Source organism: Lissotriton vulgaris, chromosome 3_1, assembly GCF_964263255.1.
Source record: "Lissotriton vulgaris chromosome 3_1, aLisVul1.2, whole genome shotgun sequence".
NCBI classification, from domain to species: Eukaryota; Metazoa; Chordata; class Amphibia; order Caudata; family Salamandridae; genus Lissotriton; species Lissotriton vulgaris.
This window is the reverse complement of record NC_141689.1, coordinates 144,022,968-144,040,978: the sequence shown is the minus strand read 5'-3', so window position 1 is coordinate 144,040,978 and position 18,011 is coordinate 144,022,968.

The window sequence follows — 18,011 nt, the reverse complement described above, 5'->3', positions numbered from 1 at the left end:
ATACCGAAAGTCTGCATACAGGAACCTATGGAGTGTTCACAACTGTAAGATAAAACCAACAGGTTAATGTGTGGGACATATCTATCCTAGGAGATATGGATGTAGATGTGGACCACAGGAGAAGAGAAGACTAGAAAGACAGCCTAAAGAGTGCTTGAAAAAATCCCCATCAGCCCGCTCAATAGCGGAGCATCGTCATCTGGGTTATATGGTTGAAAATTGTGGTGTCCAGTGTGCCCTTCCTTAGCACCAACCCAAGGCTAGCAGGACTTGGACCACAATGGTGACCCTCAACCAAACAAGATAATAAAGTGCAGACTGAGAGGGTTAAGTTGCAGTGCTCGAAAAGATTGTGAAAAAAGAAAGGGACAGAAAATTGTAACCCACGTGTTGTAAAAATACCTAACTTGATGTCATTTGAAAAACTTTATTGGGTCTGACCATCAAGGTGGTATGGTTAAAAGCAGAGTGAAAAATAGCATGCAAGGAATTGCTATTCACCATGAATGTAAATTGGTCGACATGTTTCAGCCTGGATAGGCTTTCGTCAGGACCTATGATGCACTACTGCAACATTTACTTACTGTGTCAGAAAACTACTGATTTTCTCCAAATCCTCAATTTGAGAAAATGGTGTGTCTTCTCCTGTGTGCAAAGAATTAGCAGAAAAGAGATAACAATTATTATTGCTATTCAAAAAGGGCTATCATATGTGCCTTGTGCACTGATTAATCCTATAGTAATCAACTCACCCAAATTGTAGGGAGGAACAACCTCACATCACCTGGCACTGGCTCAGAGTGAAGGAGGCCACGCACTAGAAAAAAAGAAGAAAAAAGGAAAACATACGTTTCATTTACAAACCAAAATCAGACTATTAATAGTCCACAAAAAGGTTTGTTCACCAATGGCGACAACAAGAGTGGCAGTCATAGGGGTCATAGGAAAAGATGACATGGTGTCATTTGGGGCAACCAGTGCCAGCCTAAAGGGGTAGGTCAGTATTCCAAGGTGGGCGCTAAAGAACCCTGTCAGCCCCAGGAAAAACTGGACGAAACCCATGTGACCAGCGCCTCCTTTCAAGACACCTACATCTAAACTGAGGGTGACCTGCACCTCAGAAAAAGCAGTCTCTCTAATTCAAGTAGTAATGGTGTAAATCCCTTTTTCTAGAAAGAGAAAGCGGAGTCCTGCTCTGTGTCTTAGCTAACCTCATCCTATCTTATAGGAAATCAACAGAAATATAGAGAGAAATCCATGTCCTCACCTCTCCGTCGTTGCCTCGCTCTGTCTCGAGAGCCGAGGGGGAGGTGAGGACAATATGCACATACCCGCAAGATATTTGGCGGCTGCGGACATGAGAGAGAACCGTTCGATACCTGTGAACTGGTTCGTTCTCTTCGCGTCCAATACAAATGGTGTTACATGAAGGAAAGGCCGTCCGTGTGTTGTTGACACAGAGAAACAAAAGCCGAATCCTGATTGGGCAACAGGATGTCAAGAGCCATCCTATTGGTCCCTGCTTAACCAATGAGGGCGAGAGAATACTTTGTTTTTGAGCGTCCTCAAAAAATGCACCCGCGGAATAGTTTCACTCTATGGAATGCATACAGTCTAGAAAAAAAGGGCGATCGGCGATAAGTGATCCCAACCGAGTGGCGATTTCAGAAAGTTATTTCCTAAAACTCACGCCGCCGCAATTAAAAATTGCACTGCCAATGTTGGAATGAAGTGCGTAACAAACAAGCAAAATAACGGACAAGGGCTGGTGTTTAATCGGGTACAGGCTAGTCGATTATGACACCACCCGTTTACTGTACCGGTATTAGCGGGCACTTAATCATTCACTCTCTGGTATTATAGTGTAAACAGGGTTGCTGCTTGTAATAACCAAACTCCGGTGACGCATAAATTAAAGAGGAGAGAGCGTGTTGGTTACTGATTGACCCATAGGGAGCAACACTATTGGTTGTCCAAAAATAATGTTTGTCCAAAAATAAGTTTGAATTCCTGTGAGTGAAAAGTGCCTGTAGTGTAGACTGGTGGTGTTGGATAATAAAGGTATCTGATTCATGTAAACCAGTGCCTAGTGCGGTGCATAGTCAGACTCGTAGATAAGACAGAGTGTATATTGGTCAATGTGTTAATGCACGTGTTTATCGCCTTATAGCTGTGTGAAAGACAGATCAGTCAGTCTAAGAAAAGCAGCAAACACACAAAGTAAAACCCACCTTGCTATTGTCAGCGCCTCGTTCTGTGATGCAGAGTGTGAATACAACATTATCTATATTGTGAATAAGGAGTATTCATGCTAGAGTACTCACTGACTCTAACCACAGAGGGTGTTGTTGTACATGGCTGATTTGATAAACTGTGGTCTAGACACATAGTTCTTAAAGCTGTAACCAAGGGATTTCATCATTTAGTCCCTCTGTGTCACTTTTTAGTTTAAACACCCATCTCTGTTCCTTTCTGAGTAAAAACTGGGAGATGTCTGTGACGTGGTTGGGTATGTGTGGTTGTTCAAGAATCACCCACTTAAGATCGTCTGCCTGGTGTTTTGCTTCGAGAATATGGGATGTAAGTCGAGTGGCTTGCTTACTGCGTCGAATCGTGCTCTTATGCTCTTGAATGCGCAGTTTTATTTTCCTCGTAGTCATCCCTATGTACCTCAACCCACATGGGCACGTGATTTGATATACAACTTTCTCGCTGTTGCAATTTGTATGGCGTTTAAGTAGCCAAGGTCGGGATGTCCCGATGTCAACTGATGAGGTTCTCTTTGTTTGGGGGCAAACTGAGCAGTTCCCGCAAGGGTAATGACCCTGTACAGGTGGAAGATTCCACAAAGTGGATGTTGGGTCTTCTGTAATCTGTCGAGGTCTAGTGTGGACCAACTTGTCCTTCAAATTCGTTCCTCTTTTGAATGAAAAGAGTGATAGTGGAATCTTCTCACCAGAACTATTCAAAATCTTCCACTTCTGTCTCACGATCTTCTGAAGTTTGGACGAGGAAGTGTTAAATGTTGTGACACACACCAATTGATTCAATGGCGGTTTTTCTACCGGTGCCTCGAGAAGAGATTTGCGATGGTTATTTGATGCCCGTTTGAGCGATTTTTTAATGAGACGGCCTGGGTAGCGGCGCATCTCTAGTTTGGCTGAAAGGTCCTTAGCTTGAACGCGGAAGTCTGATGTATCTGAACAATTCCTCCTTACTCTCAAAAACTGTCCAAAGGGGAGATTCTCCCTTAATGAACGAGGGTGGTGGCTGTCAAACCTCAAAAAGGAGTTTCGCGCCATGGGCTTTCTGTAGAGGGAGCTAGCTAGATGCCCATCATATGGAAAGATAACTAAATCCAAAAATGGTAGTTTTCCTCTGCTATACTCTAAGGTAAACCTCAAAAAAGGATTTAGGCCATTTAGCCAATTGTGAAAGGCCAGCAAAGACTGTTCACCACCCCGCCATACCACCAAAATGTCGTCTATGTACCTCTTCCACACCACCAAGTGTTGGTGGTGTGGATTGGTGGTATTCAGTACATGTTGAGTCTCAAAACTATGGACATAGAGATTCGCCAAGCTTGGCGCAAATTTACTGCCCATTGAGGTCCCGGATATCTGTAGATAAAGGGAATCCTCAAAAGCAAAAAAGTTCTCTGTCATCGCGATCTTAGCCAGTTCTATTATAAAATGAACCGGCGTCATACTGTCCGGCGGAGACTCTTCCAAAAGTTCTTGAATTGTTTGTAATGTCTCCCTCTGAGGTATGCAAGTATACAGTGATTCTACATCAAAGCTAGCTAAGATGTCAGAATCTGTGTTAAACTCAACCTCTGGCATTAAGCGGAGGACATCCTTGGTGTCCTGAAGGTATGATGGCATCTTTTTGACCAACGGATGTAAGAAAACATCCACAAATGATGATAAAGGTTCTAAAAGGGAACCGATCCCTGAAATAATGGGCCGGCCCGGCGGTGGTCTCGTCGGCTTGTGAACCTTGGGTAGTGTGTAGAAGTAAGGAATGGTAGGGAATTTAGCCAGTAGGCGGCTTCTTGTGGTGTAATCCATCCCTCCGTGCCTGCTTCTTCTACCAGATGTTTGATCTCATTTGTGAGTCTCGCCTCATCAAGCAGGGTGTAGAACTGTGTGTTACCTAGTTGCCTCAGGCATTCTGTACGGTAAGCTGTGGTGTCTTGGATAACAATGGCCCCACCCTTATCTGCTGGTTTTATCGTAATAGCAGTGTCTCTAGATAGGGTATCAAGTGCAGTCCTTTCTTTTCTCGACAGATTCTGATAACCTTCGTGACTCGAGAAACTCAAAGCCTTCATATCGTGTAGTACTGCAGCTTCGAAAGCACCAACCTTCGGAGGTACCTGCTGGACAGGGGCATAAAAGTCGACTTTGCCCTTAGTCCGTTGTTGGTGTCAAGGGTGGTATCCTGTTCCTTATCTTTAAAGAAAAAGTGTAGTCTGACAGTCCTGAAAAACCGCTCCATTTCCTCACGGATTTGGAACGGTTCACCAGCGTTAGTAGGAACAAATCCCAGGCCTTTGTTTAGTACTACTTTCTCTAAAGGGGCTAGTACCCGTGTACTTAGGTTCACAACCAGGTCTTCTGTGGTGTTAGATGTAACACTCTTAGGATCAATGTCTTCTGATTCATTCGGAATTACAGATTGTCTGCACATTGTACTTGACCTTGATTCTGGCCTCTCCGCCTTCCTCGATTCCCTCCCCGGCCCTGGCCTAAAAAGGGGGCTGATTGTAAGGATATTGTGGTTGCATGGGGTAGTTTGACATTGGCATAGGGAACTGAGGATAACCCCAGGGGGCAGGAGGCCACCATGGTCCCGCCTGGTACATATCACCTCGTGTGTTGTATCTGCGATTAGGTCGACTACTTCGACCTCTACCTCTCCCCTGATTAGTCCCGCCGTTTTCTGAATCTGAAGACTCTGTATCTGAGGACGTGCCATACGAGGAACCATGTGTATGCTTCTGTTTGTTCACATCAGTGGGAGTGTAGTTATCACTGGTATAAGGATATACCTTCTCATGTGAAAACTTTGCCAAATCTTTCTTAAATTTTTCTATTTTAGCAAAGAAAATAGGGTCTTTATACTCTTTGTTGGCCTTGTTTGAATCTTCTTGCTGTTTCTCAAATTTTTTTGTGGTTAATGTTGTTTTGATCTGCCCTTCTAGGACTTGAATTTCAACTAGAATGGCGTCTGCAATTTTCTTTGCAGTGGCAATAATGAGGATGAGCCAGTCTCTAGTACAGCGCCAGGCTATCAGGGACCAGTCCTTGATGAAAGTCTTGTCCGTCAAAAAAAGCCTAGGCGCATTGGTGACTATGAGGCCCGTAGGTGCACATTTTCCATGTAGGTATTCGGCCATTATTTGACCGTGTATTGTAGTTCTAGAGTGACTTTTCTTCAAATTCAGTACTGTGTCCCAGTCACCTACAGTTGGTGGAGTAGGAGTGGGAATTTGGTCTAGCATACTTGGATTGTCAGTTAGAATAGATGCCAAAATGTCGTCATCAAAACCAAGACCTCCAAAATCCGCCATTGCGTTGTCGCCAAAGAGAAAGAAAACGTATGAAAAGCACCAATAAATCAGTGCACAAAAACGAGGGCCCGCAGCCTTGGCTGCACAATAGAATCTAAACACAAAGGGTGAGAGAGGGCCTCAGGGGAGTCGTATTTATAGACCTTTTGGTACCTTGTCCCCCAACTTAACAATAAACAACACGAGAGATACCGAAAGTCTGCATACAGGAACCTATGGAGTGTTCACAACTGTAAGATAAAACCAACAGGTTAATGTGTGGGACATATCTATCCTAGGAGATATGGATGTAGATGTGGACCACAGGAGAAGAGAAGACTAGAAAGACAGCCTAAAGAGTGCTTGAAAAAATCCCCATCAGCCCGCTCAATAGCGGAGCATCGTCATCTGGGTTATATGGTTGAAAATTGTGGTGTCCAGTGTGCCCTTCCTTAGGACCAACCCAAGGCTAGCAGGACTTGGACCACAATGGTGACCCTCAACCAAACAAGATGATAAAGTGCAGACTGAGAGGGTTAAGTTGCAGTGCTCGAAAAGATTGTGAAAAAAGAAAGGGACAGAAAATTGTAACCCACGTGTTGTAAAAATACCTAACTTGATGTCATTTGAAAAACTTTATTGGGTCTGACCATCAAGGTGGTATGGTTAAAAGCAGAGTGAAAAATAGCATGCAAGGAATTGCTATTCACCATGAATGTAAATTGGTCGACATGTTTCAGCCTGGATAGGCTTTCTTCAGGACCTATGATGCACTACTGCAACATTTACTTACTGTGTCAGAAAACTACTGATTTTCTCCAAATCCTCAATTTGAGAAAATGGTGTGTCTTCTCCTGTGTGCAAAGAATTAGCAGAAAAGAGATAACAATTATTATTGCTATTCAAAAAGGGCTATCATATGTGCCTTGTGCACTGATTAATCCTATAGTAATCAACTCACCCAAATTGTAGGGAGGAACAACCTCACCTCACCTGGCACTGGCTCAGAGTGAAGGAGGCCACGCACTAGAAAAAAAGAAGAAAAAAGGAAAACATACGTTTCATTTACAAACCAAAATCAGACTATTAATAGTCCACAAAAAGGTTTGTTCACCAATGGCGACAACAAGAGTGGCAGTCATAGGGGTCATAGGAAAAGATGACATGGTGTCATTTGGGGTAACCAGTGCCAGCCTAAAGGGGTAGGTCAGTATTCCAAGGTGGGCGCTAAAGAACCCTGTCAGCCCCAGGAAAAACTGGACTAAACCCATGTGACCAGCGCCTCCTTTCAAGACACCTACATCTAAACTGAGGGTGACCTGCACCTCAGAAAAAGCAGTCTCTCTAATTCAAGTAGTAATGGTGTAAATCCCTTTTTCTAGAAAGAGAAAGCGGAGTCCTGCTCTGTGTCTTAGCTAACCTCATCCTATCTTATAGGAAATCAACAGAAATATAGAGAGAAATCCATGTCCTCACCTCTCCGTCGTTGCCTCGCTCTGTCTCGAGAGCCGAGGGGGAGGTGAGGACAATATGCACATAGCCGCAAGATATTTGGCGGCTGCGGACGTGAGAGAGAACCGTTCGATACCTGTGAACTGGTTTGTTCTCTTCGCGTCCAATACAAATGGTGTTACATGAAGAAAAGGCCGTCCGTGTGTTGTTGACACAGAGAAACAAAAGCCGAATCCTGATTGGGCAACAGCCATCCTATTGGTCCCTGCTTAACCAATGAGGGCGAGAGAATACTTTGTTTATGAGCGTCCTCAAAAAATACACCCGCGGAATGGTTTCACTCTATGGAATGCATACAGTCTAGAAAAAAAGGGCGATCGGCGATAAGTGATCCCAACCGAGTGGCGATTTCAGAAAGTTATTTCCTAAAACTCACGCCGCTGCAATTAAAAATTGCACTGCCAATGTTGGAATGAAGTGCGTAACAAACAAGCAAAATAACGGACAAGGGCTGGTGTTTAATCGGGTACAGGCTAGTCGATTATGACACCACCCGTTTACTGTACCGGTATTAGCGGGCACTTAATCATTCGCTCCCTGGTATTATAGTGTAAACAGGGTTGCTGCTTGTAATAACCAAACTCCGGTGACGCATAAATTAAAGAGGAGAGAGCGTGTTGGTTACTGATTGACCCGTAGGGAGCAACACTATTGGTTGTCCAAAAATAATGTTTGTCCAAAAATAAGTTTGAATTCCTGTGAGTGAAAAGTGCCTGTAGTGTAGACTGGTGGCGTTGGATAATAAAGGTATCTGATTCATGTAAACCAGTGCCTAGTGCGGTGCATAGTCAGACTCGTAGATAAGACAGAGTGTATATTGGTCAATGTGTTAATGCACGTGTTTATCGCCTTATAGCTGTGTGAAAGACAGATCAGTCAGTCTAAGAAAAGCAGCAAACACACAAAGTAAAACCCACCTTGCTATTGTCAGCGCCTCGTTCTGTGATGCAGAGTGTGAATACAACATTATCTATATTGTGAATAAGGAGTATTCATGCTAGAGTACTCACTGACCCTAACCACAGAGGGTGTTGTTGTACATGGCTGATTTGATAAACTGTGGTCTAGACACATAGTTCTTAAAGCTGTAACCAAGGGATTTCATCATTTAGTCCCTCTGTGTCACTTTTTAGTTTAAACACCCATCTCTGTTCCTTTCTGAGTAAAAACTGGGAGATGTCTGTGACGTGGTTGGGTATGTGTGGTTGTTCAAGAATCACCCACTTAAGATCGTCTGCCTGGTGTTTTGCTTCGAGAAAATGGGATGTAAGTCGAGTGGCTTGCTTACTGCGTCGAATCGTGCTCTTATGCTCTTGAATGCGCAGTTTTATTTTCCTCGTAGTCATCCCTATGTACCTCAACCCACATGGGCACGTGATTTGATATACAACTTTCTCGCTGTTGCAATTTGTATGGCGTTTAAGTAGCCAAGGTCGGGATGTCCCGATGTCAACTGATGAGGTTCTCTTTGTTTGGGGGCAAACTGAGCAGTTCCCGCAAGGGTAATGACCCTGTACAGGTGGAAGATTCCACAAAGTGGATGTTGGGTCTTCTGTAATCTGTCGAGGTCTAGTGTGGACCAACTCGTCCTTCAAATTCGTTCCTCTTTTGAATGAAAAGAGTGGTAGTGGAATCTTCTCACCAGAACTATTCAAAATCTTCCACTTCTGTCTCACGATCTTCTGAAGTTTGGACGAGGAAGTGTTAAATGTTGTGACACACACCAATTGATTCAATAGCGGTTTTTCTACCGGTGCCTCGAGAAGAGATTCGCAATGGTTATTTGATGCCCGTTTGAGCGATTTTTTAATGAGACGGCCTGGGTAGCGGCGCATCTCTAGTTTGGCTGAAAGGTCCTTAGCTTGAACGCGGAAGTCTGATGTATCTGAACAATTCCTCCTTACTCTCAAAAACTGTCCAAAGGGGAGATTCTCCCTTAATGAACGAGGGTGGTGGCTGTCAAACCTCAAAAGGGAGTTTCGCGCCATGTACCTTCTGGCTTCAGTAGGATCTCCCGGGGGTTATACCAGGCCCGTTTCCGTGCCCGTTTGACCAGCCGGGCAGGATAGCCGCGAGTGATTAGGCGGTCACAGAGTACCTCAGATTCTTTGATGAAATCGGATCTGGTTGAACAATTACGCCGCACCCTAAGGAATTGGCCAATAGGTAAATTGTCTTTAAGGCCTGTGGGGTGGTGGCTGCCATATTGCAGGAGGGAGTTGCGTTCTGTAGCTTTCCTGTACAACGTCGTCTGTTGACGATCTTCATTCACATGTATTGTGATGTCCAAATATGGGATGCTTGCGTCACTGGATTCCATGGTGAACTGGATGTTGGCATTGCGCAAGTTTAACCATGAATGGAAGGCACACAGTTGTTCTTTACCACCATTCCAGATACACAGGACGTCGTCTATGTATCTTACCCAGAGGGTAAGATTATTCTCAAATGGGTTGGTGTTGGAAAATATGAACTGATGCTCAAAATTATCCATGTAGATAATGGCCAAATTAGGGGCAAAGGTGGCCCCCATCGCCACTCCCTTTGTTTGCAAAAAGAAATCATCTTGAAATATAAAGTAATTCTTCATCATAGCAATGCTAAGTAATTCAATAATGAAGTCAGTGGGCACCGCAACTGGGGCTGGTCTTTTGTCCAAGGCTAGGCGCATCACATCCAATGCATCCATTTGCGTTATACTGGTGTATAATGACACTATGTCACATGTGACTAAAAGTTCTTTTGTGGAATCAAAGGGTCTATCATCAATCAAATTGATGGTCTGGGTGGTGTCACGCAAGTATGTTCTTGTCGTGCGTGCAATAGGTTTTAAAAAGAAGTCGATATACTTGCACAGTGGTTCCAGCATAGATCCACACCCAGATACGATTGGTCTACCTGGGGGATGGGCTAGGTTCTTATGTACCTTGGGAAGTGTGTATATCGTCGCTAGTCTTGGAAATTTTTGATTCAAAAATTTGAATTCTTGGTCACTCAGAAACCCTTCCTCCAAACCTTTCTGTGTAACAGTTAGGATGGTATTGGCAAGATCACGGGAGGGATCGCAGGTGAGTTTGCGATAGCTGATGCCATCATTAAGTTGTCTAAAAATCTCCTGTTTATACAGCTCCGGGTTTTGAATAACAATGGCACCACCCTTATCAGCGGGTTTGATAACCACATCTTGGTTAGCACTCAGTCCAATGAGGGCTCTTCTTTCTCCTTTGCTGAGATTTGATTTAGAAAACTTATGTGTATCCAGGGTTTTGTCCACTGTGCTGCTCACAATCTCCTCAAAAGCCAAAATTTTGTGGCTCATCGCGTAGGTAGGAGGGAAGAAAATGGATGGTTCCCTTAGACCAGTCATGGATCCAGGTCTTTGGTTTATCTGGTTGCGAAAGAAAAATTTTAGTCTTATTTTCCTGAAGAAACGATAAAGCTCCGTCTTTAGTAAGAACTTATTAGTCGGAGCAGTGGGAACAAAGGAGAGACCTCTGCTTAGCACTTTTTCTTCCTCTTCTGTTAGATTGTAGTTTGAAATATTAATCACCGGATTGGTTTGGGGCAACCTAGGGGTGGAAGCCTCTGATGCTGGGATGTTGTGGGAGGGAGAGGAGTTCACCATCGGTACGTGATCCTGCGTGTGGATATTTCTCAGTGTACTTCGGGCGGAAAGTTACCCGTTTCTGAGACTTGCCTCTGTTGCCCTCCCAGCCTGCGGAGTTCTGTTGTTGCCCTCTCGCTTGTCCTCTGTTCCAGTTGCCACGTCCTCGAGGAGGCCGCCATTGTCCACGGCCCTGTTCTAAAAAATGGGGAGGGTATTGTTGGGGATACTGTGGGTAGCCGGATTCTTGTGGTGGATAGTTATAGTTATAGGATGTGCTGGCTCCAGGGTCACTCTCACTACCTGAGCTGTACGAGGAATCTGAAAAGGTTGTAAAGTTCCGTCTTTCACGATAACCTCCGCGGTTGCGGTTGATGAAGCGGCCCTGGTTATCTTGTTTAAAGTAGTCGGGCTGTAGGTAAGGGTATACACTCTTTTTGTCGAAGTTTCTCAAGTCTCTGGCAAGCTTCTCCAATTTTTTAGTTTGGGCTGTGAGGTCAAAGTCCTTTACTGTGGTGGCCAGGGTGTCCAAAGCCTCTTTTGCATTAATGAGGGTGCTGTCCCCCAAGATTTCTGCTTTTAGATCTGCGATTTCCTTGCTGAGTGTGACAACTTGTTCAGCAGCTGTCTCAACCCCCAGCACCATCCAGTGCCGGGAGCAATTATTGGCCACGTAGCTGAAACCCTCTTTAAATTTCGGCACGTCTACAAAAATTGCGGGTTCGATCTTAATTTGTAGGCCAACCGGTATGATGTTTTCTTGTAAGTACCTCGTGAAAAGGTGTCCGTGTAGCCTAGTCCTGATCAGTTTCTTTTCTAGTCTCTCTAATCTAGATATTTTATCTTTCAGGGAAAAATCAATAGTTGGGACAGAGGTAGATAAGAATGTAGTGGATAAATCTGTAGTTAACTGATTAATGTATTCCTCTATATAAGATAATAATTCACGTTCCGCCATGGTACGTGGGAATTTAATTCGAAAGGGAAACCTCGCAGGTAGGAACCTGCTCAGAATACATTACACAAAAAGGGGGTTTTACCCATGCAGTCACGGGGACCTGGGCGCTATGTGGTACATGAGGAACAGGGGGTCCCCGCAAGCGAAAAAAATATATAAGTAAGGTTTAGGAAAGTTATTTAAAATAATACAATAACCTTCTCACAGTATTGCAATTTATTAACAAAACTGGATACATCCAAAAATTGAAATCTGTTCAAATGGTCAATCAACAAGCTTAAAAAGCCCCAAGGGGAAAAGGAGAAAGGAAAGGAAAGGGGGTGCTCATCAAAGGAAATTACAGGAAAGTGATAGTCATATTAAGTCAGACCAATCACAAAATTCAACGGTAATTCAACATTTCAAATGTAACATCCTAATAATTGGGAGACTCCAATTAGGTGAGCTCCAATCGTTCCCTTTTGGTGTCCCGCATTCCCCAAAGGTGTTGGGCCCACATTAGTTCTTGGTTGGATCCTCCTCCATCCTTTGGGATACCACATAAAATTCTGCTGCAAGGAAACTCTCTGCGTGGTACCAGAGTTTATACCATACCATTGGTTTCCTCCTAAAATACTCAACACTTATCATTCCTTCTGTCTGTTTTATTATTCCTCTGTAGTTTGCGATGTTGGTTTCGCGTTGGATATTCCTCTACCATTGATTGGGATACTCCATTTCCCCCAGCAGAGCACGTTGAAGCCTGCGGCCCATGGTAATTGCGCGTATTTATACTTTGACGCCGGTTCCCCGACGTCTGTAATTAAACTGGTTGTGATACTATAGTACACTCCGCTCCTTCATAATTAATTTTCCCCACCCTTCTTTTAATTTCCAGATCTTGGCCCCCACCCCTCTTCCCCGCTCTACCCTTCCAGTCCTGATGAAGACCCCATTTAAGGAATCTACTTGACCTACAATACAGGGGTCGAAACGTCGACGACTTTTGTTTGGTTTCCTCTGACATCCGGTTCTAAGTCCCTGACGTTACCATTGACGTGGTTGAACCTGTGAATGTCTTTTCTGTAACTGTACCAAATTTAGTCTCCCAAATATTAGAATGTTACATTTGAAATGTTGAATTACCGTTGAATTTTGTGATTGGTCTGACTTAATATGACTATCACTTTCCTGTAATTTCCTTTGATGAGCACCCCCTTTCCTTTCCTTTCTCCTTTTCCCCTTGGGGCTTTTTAAGCTTGTTGATTGACCATTTGAACAGATGTCAATTTTTGGATGTATCCAGTTTTGTTAATAAATTGCAATACTGTGAGAAGGTTATTGTAATATTTTAAATAACTTTCCTAAACCTTACTTAAACTGCACCAGCTGCACTGAACACAGGCTCAGGAGATACACTGGCTACCAAAAAAGCCAGATACTTTATTGCCAGCATGTTGAACACTGGCCATTGGCGCCCTCTTCCCGTACCAATGCACCAATGGGTTTTGATCCAGATAGACCTCTGTTGGATCATTCAGATAGGCCTGGACCATCCTCTCAATAGTCATTGGTGTTCCAACTTGCTCAACCTCTTTTGCCTTCTCCTCTGCATTGGACTTAAGTCCTGTATTTAGAAATTAATCAAATGCAGATTTTGGGACAGAGGCTCCTGTTCCTGTTGTTGTTGCTGATCTTCTTGTTTCTGGTTTTGGTTACTGTGACCCAATAGCACTGCTGTCAGGCTCTATGAAAGTTGAAGGCTGCACCCCAGAACTTCTGCCGGGGAGTGGGCCTTTAATTCCCAGCCATTCTTTTTCTACATTGCTAGCTTGGTCAGCAATCCACGTCTGTAGGTTGAAACAACCCTGTCTGAAAAAGGTACTAAAGTTAGCAGTGAATCATGAATTGTTGCACAGATTTAATGTTTGGATGACACAATGTCTCTTCACAGCCTTGTATTAAAAGCCAAAGAAAGGATTAGGCTCTCCACCAACTCATGTGCATCTTTTTTCATCCACACCTGTGTACATTCAGTACCTCTCCTTTAGCTGTTCATGTAGCATGTGCAACATCGGGATAGCTTGACCCATGGGACTGTCCTCCTTGCTGTCTTTCGTGTGAAGACCTCAAAAGAAAGTAGGATCTCTGTCAGTAAATATGACAAGGCCCCATTGGCCCAAATCAATGATCATGCCCTTCACAGTTTCATCCTCTTTTTGTATTACATATTCATTGATCAGTCTGTACTACTCAAACAGATGCTGCAACATGTAAAGGTCAAGTTCTAACATGGTGGCACTTCTGTATGAGTGCTCTAACCGGCATTCTAATATCCAGCTGAATGATCCTCAGCTGCCTCATGGCTTTAAAAGAAGGCTGAAATAAGTGCTGATTCTTCTGCAGGTGTACAGTAAGTTGCTGACTCAGTCTTCTTTTTTGAGAAAGTACTGTACAATGATGTTAATTGAGTGTGCTAAACACAGAACCCTGAAATAACCACCATCTGACATGGCCTTAACTATGTTTCTGCCATTGTCCGTGGCAACAAATCCAATGTTAAGCCCTCTGGTTCCCAGCCATTAAGAGACCTTGTTGTTAAAGTCATCCAAGATGTTTATAGCTGTATGTGATCTCTCCATGGTAAACCTGGCTACTGGTGCATGTCTACGAATGCCATTAGAAACTTAGCAATGTCAACACCTGCAGATATAATTTTTCTAGCCTTCACAAAAGAGATTTAGTGTATAGTGATTCACATGTATTCAGTGGTTTGGCGACTGTTCCACAAAGCTGTTGTCAGGTGGATACTGTGAAGAGCACACTGTTGCAAAGCTTGTCCAACCAATCCAGCATATCATGATGTAGTGATGGAACAGCAACTCTGACAAAATAGGGCCCGCTTGGAACCTTCCATTTTAGATGGAGGCCACCTCAAATTCTAGAAAACCCACTCCTTCTACAAAGGTGAAAGGGAGAAGGTCCAGTGCTAACATTTTATCCAACTTCCTATTGTCCAACGTGCCATTGGGTGGTTGCGTTCATACTGCCCCTCCTGCCTAAACATACCGGGAATAGTAGCCTGGATTTTCTTATTTTCTGGTGCCTCTGACACAGGTTCCTTCTTGGGAGCAGAAAGTGGTAGACTCAGTGTCTATCTCAGCGGGACAATCACTGCTTTTGCCTTGGTGTCTCTACCTGAGTCATGTGCTATTGCGATTTTTCTGATCTGGGTGTTATTACTGCACTGATGGGGACAGGACTGGTTTGCATAATGAAAATGACACTCTCTTCTTCACCTTCACCTTCCACTGTGATTGGAGAAGTTTCCCGGCTCTCACCACCTTCATCAACACCAGTTGCAGTTTTTATGCTATGATGCACCTCCTAGTAGATTGTGTGGTGTTTTCTCAAACGGGTTATTTGCACTCCACTACCATAGTTTGTACCAAGCTTACCCCAACTAACACTTGCATCGCAAGTAGAGCATAAAGCAATGTTCACCTCCTGCTTGCTAACTGTAAAAAAGTCCAAAACTCAGGATGTCCACTTTCTGCCACTGGTGCCACTGTCAATGTCCGAATAAGTGGCAGCAGATGGGTGTTATGATGTTTGTCTCTCTGCAGTGCCTACTTCTATTGAGGGAGTTGTGAATTTGGTCACAGGGACCTTGAAAATACGGAAGCTGGTAGTGTTGGTATCTGTGCCACATCCCTAATGCTGATTGAGATGGAGTAACATTGATCTCCTCTGGGGCTGGAAAAACATCCATGATGACTGGGTCATTATCATTCTTCTCTTCATCCATCACTCAACGGCTTTCAGGAACCTTCCTTTTCCCTTGCCTCTCATGGCCTGTCTCAGACTGAGGCAGGATCCAAGTGTAGTCTTGATCATCGGAAGGGGATCTTGGAGAAGAAGATATCAGAGTCCACTTCCTTTTTCTTAATGGTGATAGGGATGACAATGGATATTCTAAGATATTATTCTACTTCCTCAGCATGAAGCTCAATATCCTGTAGTGCTCTTACTTTGGGAGGAACAATTATTGCTGGCTGAAGCTGTTATTGTCCACTGAGCTGAGTTTCAGCAACAATTGGGTACTACTTTGCAAAATAGATATCTCCAACTAAAGTTCACTGCTTGTCAGCATTGCCATGATTACAGTGGCTGCCTCTGTGACAGACATGGGCTTGGGCCAAGGTTGGGTTGGGGCCATAAATGCAAGAGTGCTGCTGCCAGCTTTTTCCATGGAAGCCGGAGGGCAGATACACAATGTTGCCGGAAAAAGGGATGGGGCTCCATACCAGTGTTGGTAAGCTCCCTGTTATTTGCCACTTTCTTGGCAGCACATTTATTGAGGGCCATCTTGAAGCTGTCAGTTGGCGTTGGCACTAAGCTTCACAGGCTGAAGAGATGTCTGTGTTGTATGGTCACATGTGACGTGCACAGGCCTTCTGTCTGGCAGTACTGTGGGTGATGTCTCTTCTCTTGTGCACCTAAAAGCAAACAATCAAGAAGAACAACAGTGAAAAGAGGTATTGTTTAGTTTGAATTAGTAGTACAAACAATATCATTTAGTGTGGTTACTTAAGTTATAAATAATTAACAACAATGCGGTGTATTCATTAAAAAGTAAATCAACACCAACATAAACTTGAATTTACAATCATGAAGGATAAGAAGGAGCAACAACATACAAGTGTAACTATTTGCATTATGTGCATCAAGTTGGGATGTGGCATTGATGGAGGAGCTGGTGACATCGGAATAATCCTTTGAAAGTTAATGCTGTTGTGTGGATGTGTGCCTATGGAATACAGGAGGTTGATGGATGTTGGGAACATGTGAAAAAGAAAATTACATTTTTAAAATATTAAAGAAATAACAAAAAGTGTTTTTAAAAATTATCAAAAAATTCAAATTAAATAAAACAAGTTAAAAATGATCAACAAATTAAAATTAAAAACCTATAATTGCTGATGTACTAAGGGACTACCAGGAAAAACCCACTGGGATTTGGGAGGCAAAGAGTGGTGCAGGTGAAAAATTTAAAAAAAGTATATATTAATATATAACACTGTTCATACAGTACATTTAGTATGAGCATTAAGCTACTTTGCTTCAAGCATATTTGTAAACTGATATCAGGGAAAAGTTAAAACAAATGAGCACAAACATAAAGCTTAAGCCTCTAAATACAAAATGGCTTTGAAAACTGAAAAAATGTATCGTTGAACGAAATGGCCACATGGTCAAACAACAAGCAAGGAGGCATGACCACAACAAAGAACACGTGCAGGCCTATAGCAAAAGCAAATGGCCGCCAGCCACATCATAAAACAACAACAACCAGCAAGGAGGCATGGCCACAACAGAAAACACATGCAGACCTATGGCAAAAGCACACTGGCTGGTTACACAAAATGGCTGTGAGCCATGTGGTCAAACATCAATAACCAGCAAGAATGCATAGCCACAACTAAGAGCTCAAACAGGCCTATGGCAAAAGCACACTGGCTGCCTAACCAAAATGGCTCGCCAGCCACATGGTCAAACAACAACAATAATCAGCATTGAGGAATGGCCACAACAAAGAACCCATGCAAGACAATGGCACAAGCACACTTGCTGCCTACATAAAAACCACCAGCCACATGGTCAAATACATGGTCAAACAACAACAACCAGCAAGGAGGCATGGCCACAAAAAGAACACATGCAGGACTGTGACAAAAGAGCACACTGGCTGCCTACATAAAAAGGCTGCCAGCCACATGGTCAAACAACCTGCAGGAGGCATGGAAAACAAAGAACACAAACAGGCCTATGACATTGACTACACAAAATGGCCACATTGCATGGGGAACAAAGACAAATTTTGGCCTATGTCAAACATGCTCACACACTTGCCAGACATGGAAACATAGGAAATAAACAGCATTAATTCAGCAATGCCAAAAACGGAAATTAACTGGGCTAAAAAAATAATTTACAACAACACACACACACATCCTTCAAAAGCATCACATATATTACCCCACCTGTACACTGTTTGCCCAAAGAAATGTGAAATACCGCCCAAAAATACATAATATTTTAAGTAAACAGACACCACAGAAACACTTGTATCCTGCACCGTTGACTAGTACTGGGCCTAGTGGCTGGAAGGCCCATTTGCAGACTCAGCCACATAGTGTATAAAATAGATATTGCTCATTTCATAGAAAACATGAGAAAAATGTGGTGAACTGTGCAATATTTTTCCTTTAGAAAAGAAAAAAAATTACATGCAAAAAAATAACTACGCCCCTACTGAAACTGCTGGCCACCCACCACAATACATTTTAAAAATCAAATAAAAGTACAAATAAATCCTGGTACATGCCCTCTATCAAGCAAAC